Genomic DNA, 14,596 nt, shown 5'->3' on the forward strand with positions numbered 1-14,596 from the left:
AAGGACCATCATCAATTGTTCTGTAGCTCCTAAGCCTCTGGTTCCTGCCGTCCGGTCCAGTCCACACAGCCCAAAAGGATCCTGAAAACATTCCATTTAAACATTCCACTTAGGTCTTTGTTAATTAAACATCTGCCCACCTTGAAACAAATAGATCAGTTTAAGATCAGGTTATGTTTGTTAACTTCTAGGCTAGGCAGCTGGTGACTTCTAGAGAGTTTAACAATGCATAGCCCAGAAAACTTTAGGACAAGGGAAAATATCTTATGACGATATGAGTTCCTTTCTGTTTCTGTGGTCTTTATGCCAAGTGTTCAAAGGTTCAGCATCCTCAGTTTCCATTCATATCTACAACTTTGAAATCCAAATTTGCGTCCACAAAACAGTAGACATTTGCCCTGGAGATGTTTATATTTGTCTGGTAGATTAATTGCTCTCAAAAGGGCTTTAAAAATAAATATATATATATATATATATACACACACAATTTATCATCTTTATCATGTATACAACATCATTGCTGATTAAGAATGTATTGCCTCTGTCATAATCTATGGTCATTAGGAAAGTCTAAACCTGTCCTAGCTCTTTGATGGGTCAGGAACAGTACCATGAAGGAGCAAAAAGGAAGAATGCTAAAATGTACCATTTAACTTCTTCCTATTATTCACTTGAGTGCCACAATATAATATAAGCTCTGCAAATATATTTTAAGAGAGGTTTCCAGGATACAGAACGACAATCTACTCTGATGCAAATTAGTGGTCTCATTCATTAGCTGTTGAAAGCATCTCCAAAAATAAAAAATATTCTCTTGTAGGATGATTGTTTTGGTATTATCTTAATTTCTTTCTTTGTGTATGAGAAGAATTGAGGGTGAATAATAATGAAAGCATACTGTGCACAACAGTTCAAGTGGCTGTTTAAAACCTTACTCCTTGTTTCATCAGAAATAATCAATTTCACAATGTTTCATTTCCTTCCTTCTCTTTCTTTCTCTCTCTCTCTTCTTTTTCTCTCTCTTCTTTTTCTCTCTCTTCTTTCTCTCTCTTTCTCTCTTTCTTTCTTTCTTCTTTCTTTCTTCTTTCTTTCTTTCTTTCTTTCTTTCTTTCTTTCTTTCTTTCTTTCTTTCTTCTTTCTTTCTTTCTTTCCTTTCTTTCTTTTTCTTTCCACTCTTACTTGCAACATAAACCTTTTACATTTCAGGTCATACTTACAAAGTTTCTCCTCTTCAATATGTGTGCCTGAATATGAGGGTGGGTTTTTTGGTATATATTCGTGTGTGTGAGAGAGACAAAAGGAGTCAGATAAGAACACAGAGAGGAAAAGATAATCTGCTGTTTCTGCATTTTAGCAATCTTCATTCTCAAAGAATTTTCCTAGATTCGGGAGACAATAGTTATGCAAGAAAATAAATTTATTCCTTTAACCAAAATTCATTGAATGTGTCAGGTATTTGGAATGATGCATAAATGAAAAAAATAGTTAAAAATAAATTTCTGCCTTCATTAAATTTGTATTCTTGTGGGAGAGGCAATAAATAATAAATGGTACAATTTTACTATGTTATAAATATATGTAATGCTGAGAAACAAAACTCAGATGGTGAATGGCATATATAGTGTTGGAGACAGGTTGTAGGGATAGGTCTAATTTAGAAGACAGCACTGAACAAATACTTAAAGGAGTGAGTGGGTGAGCCTTATAGATATGGTAGTGGAGGGATCCCTGGGTGGCGCAGTGGTTTGGCGCCTGCCTTTGGCCCAGGGCGCGATCCTGGAGACCCGGGATCGAATCCCACATCGGGCTCCCGGTGCATGGAGCCTGCTTCTCCTTCTGCCTGTGTCTCTGCCTCTCTCTCTCTCTCTCTCTGTGTGTGGCTATCATAAAAAAAAAAAAAAAAAAAAAAAAAAAAAAAAAAAAAGATATGGTAGTGGAAGAGAGTTCCAGGCAGACAAATGGCTAGAACAGATTGAATTGGGAACAGGCATGATATATCCAAAAACAGCAGGAAAGTCAGTATAGCTAATAAAGAATAAACCAAGAGAAGGCTTATAGGACCTGAGGTCAGAGAGATACTAATGGGAAGGAAGCAGATATTGTAATATCTTACAAGGACTGTGGATTTTTTTTAGGTATAACTGACAAATAATATTATATTAATTTCAGGTGTATAGTGTGAGTCTACATTTATATACAGTGCAAAATGTTCACCACAGTCATTCTAGTTATCGTCTGCCACTATATAAAGTTACAATTTCTTTCTTGTGATAAGAACTTTTTTTAAGTGTGGTTGACATGTAATATATTAACTTCAGGTATATAACTTTCCCCTATTTTGCCCATCTTCCTACCCCTTCACTTTGGCAACCACCAGATTGTTCTCTGTATCTATGAATCCATTTCTGTTTTGGTTTTATTGTTCATTTGTTTGTTTTTTTAGAGTCCACGTGTAAGTGAAATCATGTGGTATTTGTCTTTTTTCTGTCTGACAATTTCATTGAGCATAAAACTCTCCAGATCCATCCATAATGTTGTAAACGTCAATATTTCATTATTTTTTATATTTTCTTGTGTGTGTGTGTATATATATACATACTTATGTCTTTGTGTCTGTGTGTGCTAAGTCTTCTTTATCCATTCACCTATTTACGAATACTTAGGTTGCTTCCATATCTTGGCCGTTTTGAAAAATGCTGCAATGAATATTGGATACATAAATATTTTTTGAATTTGTGTTTTTGTTTTCTTCAAATAAATATTCAGAAGTAGAATTGCTGGATTATATGGTAGTTTTATTTTTAATTTTCTGAGAAAATGCGATATTGCTTTCTATAATGACTGTACCATTTTGCATCCTCACTAACAGTGCACAAGGGTTTCTTTTTCTCCACATTTTTGCCAACAGTTATTATTTCTTGTCTTTTTTGGTAATAGCCATTCTAACAGGCATGAGGCGATATCTCATTGTGTTTCTAATTTGCCTTTCCCTGATTACGAGTGTTGTTGAGCATTGTTTCATGGGTCTGTTGGACATCTGTAGGTCTTCTTTTTGGAAAAATACATATTCAGGTCTTCTGCCTATTTTTTTTTATTTTTTTATTTATGATAGTCACAGAGAGAGAGAGAGAGAGAGAGAGAGGGAGGCAGAGACACAGGCAGAGGGAGAAGCAGGCTCCATGCACCGGGAGCCTGACGTGGGATCTGATCCCGGGTCTCCAGGATCGCGCCCTGGGCCAAAGGCAGGCGCCAAACTGCTGCGCCACCCAGGGATCCCTCTTCTGCCTATTTTTTATTTAGTTTGTCCATTTTTTGGTATTTAGTTGTGTGAGTTCTTATATATTTTGAATATGAACCTCCTATTGGTTATATTATTTGCAAATATCTTCTCCCATTCAGCAGCTTGTTTTTAATTTTGTTGATGGTTTCCTTTGCTATGAAAAAATTTTTGGTTTGATATAGTCCCTTTGTTTATTTTTGCTTTCATTGCCCTTGCCTATGGAGACAGATCCCCAAAAAATATATTGCTGAGATTGATGTACCAGAGTGTACTGCCTTTGTTTTTTCTAGATTTTTTAATGGTTTCTAATCTTATATTTAAGTCCTTAATTCATTTTGACTTTATATTTTTGTTTGGATGTAAGAAAATGGTTTAGTTTCATTCTTTTGCATGTAGTTGTCCAGATTTCCTAACATCATTTTTTTTCTAACATCATTTATTGAAGAGATTCTTTTTCCCCTTAGATTTTTGCCTCCTTTGTCAGAGATTAATCATGTACACATGGACTTATTTCTGAATTCTCGATTCTGTTCCATTGATCTATGTGTCTGCTTTTGTGCCAGTACCATTCTGTTTTGATTACTATAGCTTTGTAGAATGTTTGAAATCAAGGAGCTTGGTACTTCCAGCTTTGTTCTTCTTTCTCAAGATTGCTTCAGCTCTTCGGGGTCTTTTGTGATTTTATATAAATTTTAGGATTGTTTGTTCCAGTTCTGTGAAAAACATCATTGGTATTTTGATTGGGCTTGCACTGAATCTGTAGATTGCTTTGGATGGAATGAACATGTAAACAATATTAATTCTAATCTGTGAGCACGGTATATCTTTCCACTTGTGTCATCATCAATTTCTCTCATGTTTATAATGTTTATATTTGGTAGAGTAATTGCTCTTCAAAGGACTTTAAACAAAATATTTCTCTATGTATAGACACATATATCACCTTTATCATATAGACGATGCCTTATTAATTAAGAACTCTGATAAGAATGTATTGCCTCCATCATAATCTATGGTTGTTAGGAAATTCCAAATATCTATTAGCTCTTTGATGGGGCAGAAACAGTATGGCAAAGGAGTATAAGGGAAGAATGCTAAAATATACCACTTAACTTCTTCCTATTATTCACCTGAATGCCTCAATATGAGCTCACAAAATGTATTTTAAGAGAGGGTTCCATAATAGTCAATGACAATCTATTCTGATGCAAATTAGTGGTCTCAGTCATTAGCTGTTGAAAGCATCTCTAAAAATAAATAAATAAATAAATAAATAAATAAATAAATAAATAGATATTTCTCTTGTAGGATGATTGTTTTGTTTTATCTTAATTTCCTTCTTTATGTATGAAAAGAATTGTGGATTAAAATAACAAAAGCATATTGTGTAATGTCTTACACTTTTCAGAGTACAGGTCTTTTACCTCATTGGTTAAATTTATTTTTAAATATTTTATCAATTTTGATGCAAATGAGAATGGGATTGTTTTAATAATTTCTTTCTTTTTTTTTATTCCAAGGTCTTATTTAAATTCAAGTTAGTTGGGGATCCCTGGGTGGCTCAGCGGTTTAGAGCCTGCCTTTGGCCCAGGGCGTGATCTTGGAGTCCCAGGATCGAGTCCCACATTGGGCTCCCTTCATGGAGCCCGCTTCTCTCTGCCAGTGTCTCTGCCCCTCTCTCTCTGTGTCTCTTGTGAATAAATAAAATCTTTAAAAAAATAATAAAAAAATAAATTCAAGTTAGTTAACACACAGTATAGTTTCAGGAGTAGAATTTAGTGATTCATCACTTATATACAACACCCAGTGCTCATCACAACAAGTGCCCTCCTTAATGCCCATCACCCATTTAGCCCAACCCTCATTTCCCTTCCAGCAACTCTTAATAATTTCTCTTTCTAATAGTTCATTATCAGTGTATAAAATGCAATGGACTTATGTATATTAATAGTGTATCTTGCAACTTTATTAAATTCTTGTATTAGTTCTTATATTTTTTTGGTGGAATCCTTAGGGTTTTCTATATGTAGTATCATGTCATCTACACAAAATAACTGTTTTACTTCTTCTTTTCTAATTTGGATGCTTTTTATTTCCTTTTCTGATTGTTATGACTAGAACTTCCAGTACAATGTTGAATAAAAGTGGTGAGAAAGATCCTGCCTTGCTCCTGATCTTTTCACTGCTGTGGTTTTGTCACATATGGCTTATATTATTCGAGGCATGTTCCCTCTATACCTACTTTGTCGAGAGTTTTTATCATAAATGGATATTTAATTTTATCAAATACTTTTTCTACCCTATTGAGATAACAATATGATTTTTGTTAATATGGTCATATTTGTGGTTAATGATGATATATTTGTGGATATCAAACCATCTTTGCATCCCTAGAATAAATGATCAATCACTTGGTCATGGTGTGTGATCCTTTTAATGTATTGTTGAGTTTGGTTTGCTAATATTTTGAGGATTTTTGTATCCATGACTAATTTATTTGATAACTGGAAGTCTATACCTTTTGCCTCTCTTCATCCATCATGCCCACCCCTCCAACAATCTTTGTACTCAGAGATCACCATACCGATCTCTGTAGTTATAAGTTTTGTTTTGTTTTTAGACTCCACATATAAGTGAAATCATACAGTATTTGTCTTTCTCTGACTTATTTTCACTTAGCTCTCAAGATCCATCCAGGTTATTGCACATGGCAAGATTTTATTCTTTAGTGATGGAGTAATATATCATTATATTATATTAAACACAGCATTTAGGTTGTTTTCATATCTTGTCTGGTGTATTAATGCTGTAACCAACATAGAGGTGCATATGTCTTTTCAAATTAGTGTTTTCATTTCCTTTGGATAAATACCCAGAAGTAGCATTGTTGAAGCATATGGTAATTGTGTTTTTAATTTTTTGAGAAATCTCCACACGGTTTTCTATAGTGGCTGCTCCATTTTTGCATTTCAACCAATAGTGCATAAGGGTTTCCTTTTTTTAAGATTTTATTTATTTATTCATGAGAGGCACACACACGCACAGAGAGGCAGAGACACAGGCAGAGGGAGAAGCAGGCTCCATGCAGGGAGCCCGATGCAAGACTCGATCCCAGGACTCCAGGTTCATGCCCTGGGCCGAAGGCAGATGCTAAGCTGCTAAGCCACCCAGGGATCTCTGAGGGTTTATTTTTTTCACATTCTCACAAACAGTTGTTATTTCTTGTCTTTTTTTATAACAGCCATTCTAACAGGCTTGAGGTGATTAGTGATGGTGAGTGTCTTTTCATGTGCCTGTTGGCCATCTATATGCTTTCTTTGGAAAAATGACTATTCAGATCCTCTACTAATTTTTTTAATTGTATGAGTGTCTTATGTATTTTAGATATTACCCCTTTATTGGATATATAAATTGCAAATACTTTATCTCATTCAGTAGGTTGACTTTTTGTTTTGTTAATGTTTTCCTTTACTATGCAGAAGCTTTTAAGTTTGATGTAGTTTCACTTGTTTATCTTTTGTTTCTGTTGCGTTTGTTTTTAGAGTCAGATACAAGGAATTTGTATTTTATTTTGAATTGAAATGAGCCCCTGAAAGATTCTGAGCAGAGGAGATATGGGACCCCTCATTAACATTTTGAAAGTGGCACTTGGTTTGCAGTACTGGGAATCATGATAGAAGGGGAGACCATCTAGAGGACTGTTGAAGTAAATGAGGTGAAAGATGATGGTGATAGCAAAGGCTGTGGTTAAAAGTGAACATTTTGAAGATAGACAAAAATAGATTTTCCTAATGGATTTGATATAGAATATGAATAAAAGAGAGACATTTGAAAAAATACTAATACTGTGGAACAGTAGCTTTCCCATCAACTGAAGTCAGAAAGATTGTGAGAGGGAATCAAGTGTGCAGGGAAAGTTCAGAAGTTCATTTTTGGAGACAAGCAGTTTGAGATTTCTATTAGCTATCCAAGTGGAGATGCCCAGTGGGCAGTTGCATATATGAGTTTAGAGATTTAAACTGGGGATTTATTGGCACAGAGATAAATATATGTGTAAATGTATAAATCTGGGTGAGATCACAGAAGATGAGACTATAGATAGAAGAAGATGAATTACTGAACTCTGTGACAAACTTAAGAGGAGTAAAATGGAGTAAAATGATGATCCAGTTAGGAAACTAGAAACCATTTGAGTATTTTCAGGTAGAGTAAAATGAGAATAATTTTACCCAGAGACTGGAAGAACAAAAAAAGAAGATAGCACTTATCCCAAAGGTTAGGTACCACAAAAAGATGTTAAGGCTTCCACAATAGCAAGAGTTTGTTTAAACTACAGTACCCTCTGCAGCTGTTTCAGAAGCTCCATAATCTGTTGGATATTACTAATGAAGAGCCCACATCCACAGCAATGGTCACTGCAAAAACTCTAAAATATTGGAAAATCCTGCAATAACCTTCAATGGTCCAGAGTCACCCATCACTATCACTAACTCAGCTACATTCAGAACTCTGACACAAATGTTAGAACCTCCTGGGCTTTTGCAGGAGCCTATAGTCATTCACCTACTGCTGTCAGAAAAGAAGTTTCTATCTGACAGGTTTCTCAAATAGTGCAGGGTCTCCATTAGCAGTAAACAACCAGAACCTCGTTGGCAAGATAGTATGTGAAATGTAATTTGCAATCTTCAGCCTGGCTGTACAAAAGGGATTATAGAAGAAGGAAAAGAATGACAGGGTCAAGTTTAAGTAATAATGTCTGTTAACTCTTGACCCTTTGATTGCTCAGCATCCATATACTTTCTTTCCATATTTAAACTTCTGAACAGTAATAATAATGTAGCAGTATATTTTTTTACTAATGTGACCCAACTATTCCTCATATAAATGATGGCACTTTCATTCCTCCCAACAAAAAAAGTAGGAAAATAGTCTTAGTGGTTATAATTATTTTTGGAGAATGTTAGTTCCTCTTCTAGTTCAGTCATAGTTTCATCCTCAATACTCTTTATTTAAAATAATAGGAAAAGGAGGAAACAAATGTATAATTGATCACAAGACAATGTTTGAGATTTATGATTTCCTTCTTCCACTATCCATTCCTTTAATCCCACCTGAGCAGGATTTTCCAAAGTAGGATGACTTAACAACCTGAACATGTATTTGTTTCTTTTATTTCTCAAGGTCTAAAAATAAGTAAACCTTCCTTTATTGTTTACATGTAGTCTTCTATTAACTTTTACCACTGAGTACTGAAATACTGAGAGATCTCACATAACATTGGTTTCTATACAAAGAGCTCTCTCCTGTTAATAATTTCCATTTATTACAATACAGTTGATTACTTTCTTTGCCTATCAGCATGACGAGCCCCAAATACTCAGGTAGTTATCACAATTTCCATTTTCAAAAATCATTTTTTGTCCTTTATTGAAATTTTTTCTCCCTTTTGAACTAAGATTTTTGAGCTAGTAGAACCCAGAGGCCCTAGATAGGAAGCAAAAAATTAGCAAGTGAGTTATTAACTCTATAAGTGAAAGGACATTCTAACTCCCACCTGTTTATTCCTAGATCTGTATTACTGGCCATAAAAACTGTTGGTCCAAAGCATGCACTGAATTTTGTAGGAAAGTGACCAAATTTGCAAGATTTCGTTCTTCAGCTATCACTGAATCTCCAGCAAATTATTTCATGTTCCATTGTTTTACAAGGCCACTTGCTTCTAGTAGGGTATGTTGTCGCAGCAATGAGTATCACAGGCATGAGCCCATTGATTTTTTTTTTTTGTAATAAATACATTCCTTAGCCAGAAACAACATTATCTGGAATGCCATGATGGAAAATAAAGCCTTTAGTAAGTCCATAGATGACAGTTCTATCAAAACTAAAGCAGATAGGAAAAGAAAAAATCAAATAGAACAAATATCCATCTCTCCAAGGACCCCTCCATGTTGCAAGTATCCAATGTAGTCACTTTGTCATCAACAGACAGATGGTCACCAAAATTCAGGTGCCATATCTTGAGTTCCGTTCTGGCCTTTGCTAATGGCAAGTTGGCCACTCATTAGTGGCAACTACTAGAGAAGTTTTGTTGAATGAGAATATTTTTTGCTGAGCCTTTTAAAAAAAGATTTTATTTATTTATTTGATAGAGTAAGAGAGCACAAGCAGGGGAAACAGCAGAAGGAGAGGGAGAAGCAACCTCCCCACCAAGCAGGGAGCCTGATGTGGGGCTCAATCCCAGGACCCCGAGATCATGATCTGAGCTGAAGGCAGATGCTGAAATAACTGAGCCACCCAGGCATCCCTGCTGAGCCATTTATAAAACATCTTTTCATGAGGCCATGATCAAGCTGTACATGAACCCATTGGTCTTAAGTTGGGATTACTAGGGATAGAAAGGTCAACTGGCATTCATAAAATGGATCGTCATCTCTATCGAAAGAGTCTTCTTTGCAGTGGGTGTTCTTTTGTTCATTTGGGGAATATAAATAATAGTGAAAGGGAATATAAGGGAAGGGAGAAGAAATGTGTGGGAAATATCAGAAAGGGAGACAGAACATAAAGACTCCTAACTCTGGGAAACGAACTAGGGGTGGTGGAAGGGGAGGAGGGCAAGGGGTGGGGGTGAATGGGTGACGGGCACTGAGGGGGGCACTTGATGGGATGAGCACTGGGTGTTATTCTGTATGTTGGTAAATTGAACACCAATAAAAAATAAATTTATTTTAAAAAAAGACCAAAAAAAAAAAAAGAACAAAATGTGAATATCCTAATATGCTGCGCCCTTTCCCCAATAACTTATCTACATACATTATTCTTTTTCTGTAATCTTTCCGTCTTGTTTTTAAGTCTTTTACTATCTATTCAGATTAAAGAAATAATGAAAAATATAATTTAGAAAAATATGCTTTATTTTTCTAAAAATAAGTTTGGTTACCTGTATCTGGGACTCTCCTGGCTATTGGTGATATTATGGTGACTAAAACAGCAAGGGATCCCTTTTGCTCAAACAATGCTGAGCAAAAGGGATCTTTTATCAAGGAGCTTACAGTTTAGTAGTGAATATACTAATCAATTAATTGCACAAGAATGTAATTCCAAACTCTCATGGAGGAGTTTTCCTCTCTATGGAGGAAAAGTTCATGGAGTTATAGAAGCATACAACAGATCTAGAATAGTGGGTCAGGAACAGTTTTCCTCAAAGTGGTATTTGAGCTGAGATATAAAGCTGTGCTCTGCATGAGTTAATTATGAAAAAGTTGGGGAGTGGGGATATATTTCTAGACAGAGGCATGTATAAAGGCCCTGATGTGTTTCAAGCATCTGAAAGAAGGCCAAGTTACCTGGAGTGCATGGACTAAGAGGAAGAGTGGTTTGAGATGATGCTGGAAATGTGAGATGCGAGAACCAGCTTATGGAGTACTTTGAAGAATAGATGAAGAATTGGGGTCTTCAAACACAGCAAAGGAAAACCTTTGAAGAAGCAACAGAGATATAATGAGATTTAAAGTAATACCTCTGGCTTTTATATTGAGAAAAGATTAAAAGGAGTAAGAGAGAAAAGGAGGAAGTCATCAGTGGTTGAAATATCACCATTAGTAATGTAATTCTGCTATATTTAGACTAAATGGGCTTTGGGGTGTTGGCTTTGGAGGTCAACTGCCACTTAAAATACTGAATATATGGAATAACCAGTTCTTCATTCTACTTGACAACTCAGGTATGTAGGGTCCTCTGCTTCTGAAATAGTAATCACTGTTCTATATAACTCTTCTCTGGCCACAACTCATTCAGTATCTATGTGGCAGAAAAGGCTGCACAGACACCCATGATATGAGAAAGACCTTCCTAAAGTTATGGTGGCAAAAAAAAAAAAAACCCTCTAAAGACACTGGCACTCTATAGGGGTAGGGTGGCTAAGAAAGACATGGACTTCAGTGAAAGAGTAACTTGATTTAGAATATCAGATTCATCCCTTGTTAACCATATGACTTTGTATAAATTGTTTAATTTCTTTAAGATCTGGATTCCTTAGTTTGAAGTAATTGTTTGGTTTAAGATGTAAATAATAAGAACTACTGCAAAGGATCATCACAAGGATTGACAGAAGATAATGGGCACATAACACCTAGCATTGTGTAAAGTTTATAGAAAACAACCTATACATGTTTACAACCTTTGATAAAATCATCTGAATGTCTGGTGATAGAATCTTCAGATCTATTAATATTGCTTCCATATAAAGATATCATTACAATTTATTATTTATCTTTTGCCATAATTGCATTCCATTTTATGCAATTTCCATTGTTCAAATTATATCATAAACAGAGCAAAGTAGGAGGAACCAGATCTTTTCATTCTTTTAATTAAAGCTAAAACACCTAGGGTATGGGAATTATGATGGACAATAGCTCAATAAATACTGGTTGATACTTTTATAAAAATGGAAAACACTTCATCTAGGGAAATGACTTTATTTCTGTTACATTTAGAGGTCTTAAGATTTTAAGATTTTTCTTCACTAAATAGCCAGCAATGCCTTTATTGTCTTCTTTATCAGAGAGGAGAAAATAGTAATTTAAAGTCTCATAGAAGTCAGACTCTGTGGAAAGTATTTCATAAATTTGTCCTATATTTCTTCTGTCTTCTGAAATATTTGTCATTTGAATTTTCCGTGGTATTTGCCATGTAAAATTACTGTCATTTTACACTGAATAAAACTAAAGGGGCACAGAGAAGTTAAGGTCTGTAGCCTAATGGCATTCAACCAATAACTAAAGGAGCCAGAATTCCATTAAAGACCAAACTAACTCACATTCTTTCCTTTCTACCCAGTTGCTTTCTGGGTCAGCTACCTAGAGGTCCTGAATTCCCTTTGTATACTCTCTCTCTCTAAGGCTGACTCAGTTCCCCTGGGGGACCTGAACATCATAAGGGATGAGAACTACTCCATAAGCCGATGCTTTCTTAATGTCATGAAATCTTCAACAGCACTCAATAGATAACAGGAGCTCAGTACCAAAATATTTTATGTAAATTTTGAAAGTAAGCAAACATTAATAATTCTTCTTTCCTACTTCTCTTTTCTTTTATCTATTCATCTCAAGAGAAATTGCCCTTATGAGGAACTACTAGAAAGTACTTAAATGTGGTATCTAAATATCTGCTAGCCAAGAAGTAATAATAATGTATATGATGTTTTTATGACAACATGTTTCCACCAGCTGTTTAAAACCACATATGACTTTGTTATTGTGGAGTGTACTAAGAGCAGACTCCCCCCCCCCCTTTTTTTTTTACCTATATAGGTCCCTTTGGGAAAATGTGACATTTATCCAGATGTTTAGCCAAAATCAGTCTAATTAATCTGTATATGCTTACAAAGGAAACAAAAAGATTTAAACCAAAAATTACTTGGAATCTAATCTGGAAGAGCGAAAAAATAGAACAATTTTTTTTGTTTTTGTTTTTGTTTTTTTTTTTTTACCTGAACAATTTTAATGATAATCTGTGACTCAATTAAAATATTATTCCTTGCAACTTATGAATTTTAATGATGATTGGTAACACTTCAAAATCTTGTTTATATATGTTACTACAACTATGTAGATGGGTTCTTTTTAAATTGTGAAATGAAAACAGTTTGGAAATGTTTATATAAATATTAAATTCAGAAAATGAGATTTCAGGAGTTATAAAACAGAGTGTAAGGTATTAATTTAAAAGTGTCTTCATGAATTCTGCCTTTAGGATCCAAAACTTAGAAGATCCAAGTGATAATGGTCCATGTTTCTCCATGCTCAATGAGGATTCCTTGTTCAGGGACCACTGGCCAGAGAAACCATCCATGCTTCCATGAAACCTTCTCTCTCGTCTTTAGTACAAGCTTAATGAATTTGTATATCAGAAAATGTTAAACCTAGGATTTTTATCCTGAGCATGAGCACACACAAACATGCAACACACAAATGAGAATTATTACATATTAAAGCAAGTTATTTTTTATTAGGAAATTTTTTTTCTCGGCAACTTTACTCCATAAAGGAACCATCTTAGGAAACTTACTATAATATTAAGTAAATCTTTATCTTTCACCTTACACAAAATTGAGAAGTTTGAAAATCATTTCACTCTTGCTTTGCAATGGTCTGTTTGGGCTTTCTCAAATAAATGTTTTATAAGAAGGAAAAAAATCTATTTTTTTAAATTCATATAGTACAATAATTCTTTTTTAGAGGAAAAAATACACTACCCCAGCAAATCAATCTCTGCTTCTTGTATGGAAGATAATCTGTTTGTAGATGACACCTTAACGCTGTCCATTTTGATGCACAGTGGGTGAACACAGTTACCAGAAACTATTCTCTCCCTTGGCATTCTTTTGGTGACCCAGTAGATAGACTGTGACATCACTGGTAGAGCTGTGCACATAATGTAAAGGTCATCTCTAGTATTAAACTGAGGTCAGGGAAGATTTGGAGCACTATGAGACATCCTTAAAGTGCTTTATACACACCAGGCCATAGAATCCATTTACAAATGTGTTTTCATTGTACTTCTAGTCAGTGATAGAATTAACTGGATTTGCACTTTGATGTGAAGTTAAGAGAAAATCTCTTAGTACTGCTGACCTTTTTAAAGCACACACAGAATGTCTGGGGTTTTTTGTTGTTGTTGTTAGGAAAAATGCAGAATATTTTGTGTAATTTGAATGTCCTTCCATTAAAATAGACATTATATGTAAGGTGATTTAGGTCCCATGCTCTTCATAGATACTGCTCTAAACTCTTGGCTCTATGAAAGAACAGAATAGAATGAATTGCTTCTGAATGGAAGAGGCGAATGGAGATAAGTGACAAGATAAACAATGCAAATTGATTTTTGAGGAAAATGATAAAATAATCGGCTCTTGTATAGTTTTTGAACCAAGTTTCAAACACTGTTATCAGGATGTTTTTTTTTCCCTCATCTCTCTGCTCTGTTTCCTCAAATATACTTCCTTTCTTGGGAGTAATTCCAACCATATTCTTCGGGGTTCAAGTAAAGAGTGAGAGAACACCTTTGTTTCCAGCCCAAATCCTGGATTAGTTCTGATTGGCTCTGACTGAGTCATGGGCTTATCTGTGACCCAATTTTTATGGCAGGAAAGGAATAAAAGGGCGGCAGGTAGTGCTTCCCCAAAATGAACTCAGGGTGTGTTACCCAAAAAAAGAAGGAATCAATGGCAGGCAACCAAACAGACAAAACATTTTCTTTACATCAAAAATGACTTTGATGGGTCTGAAAATTAAAAGATGCCTCTGTAGGTTTATC

The 14,596-nt window shown here is 35.0% G+C and overlaps 1 long non-coding RNA gene across 2 annotated transcripts in view; it reads right to left on the minus strand.

The window, feature by feature from the left end:
- The window catches only part of LOC102152800, a 41,290-nt gene extending 27,629 nt beyond the window's left edge, over nt 1-13,661 (minus strand). For both annotated transcript variants that reach the window (XR_005376733.1, XR_005376734.1), the window contains exons 1-2: nt 13,536-13,661; nt 10,624-10,753 (exon numbers count right to left, since the gene is read on the minus strand). This is a non-coding gene — a long non-coding RNA (uncharacterized LOC102152800). The remainder of the gene's footprint in view (nt 1-10,623; nt 10,754-13,535) is intronic.
- Between the last annotated feature and the right edge of the window lie 935 nt (nt 13,662-14,596).

The sequence above is a fragment of the Canis lupus genome, chromosome 23 (assembly GCF_011100685.1).
Source record: "Canis lupus familiaris isolate Mischka breed German Shepherd chromosome 23, alternate assembly UU_Cfam_GSD_1.0, whole genome shotgun sequence".
NCBI classification, from domain to species: Eukaryota; Metazoa; Chordata; class Mammalia; order Carnivora; family Canidae; genus Canis; species Canis lupus.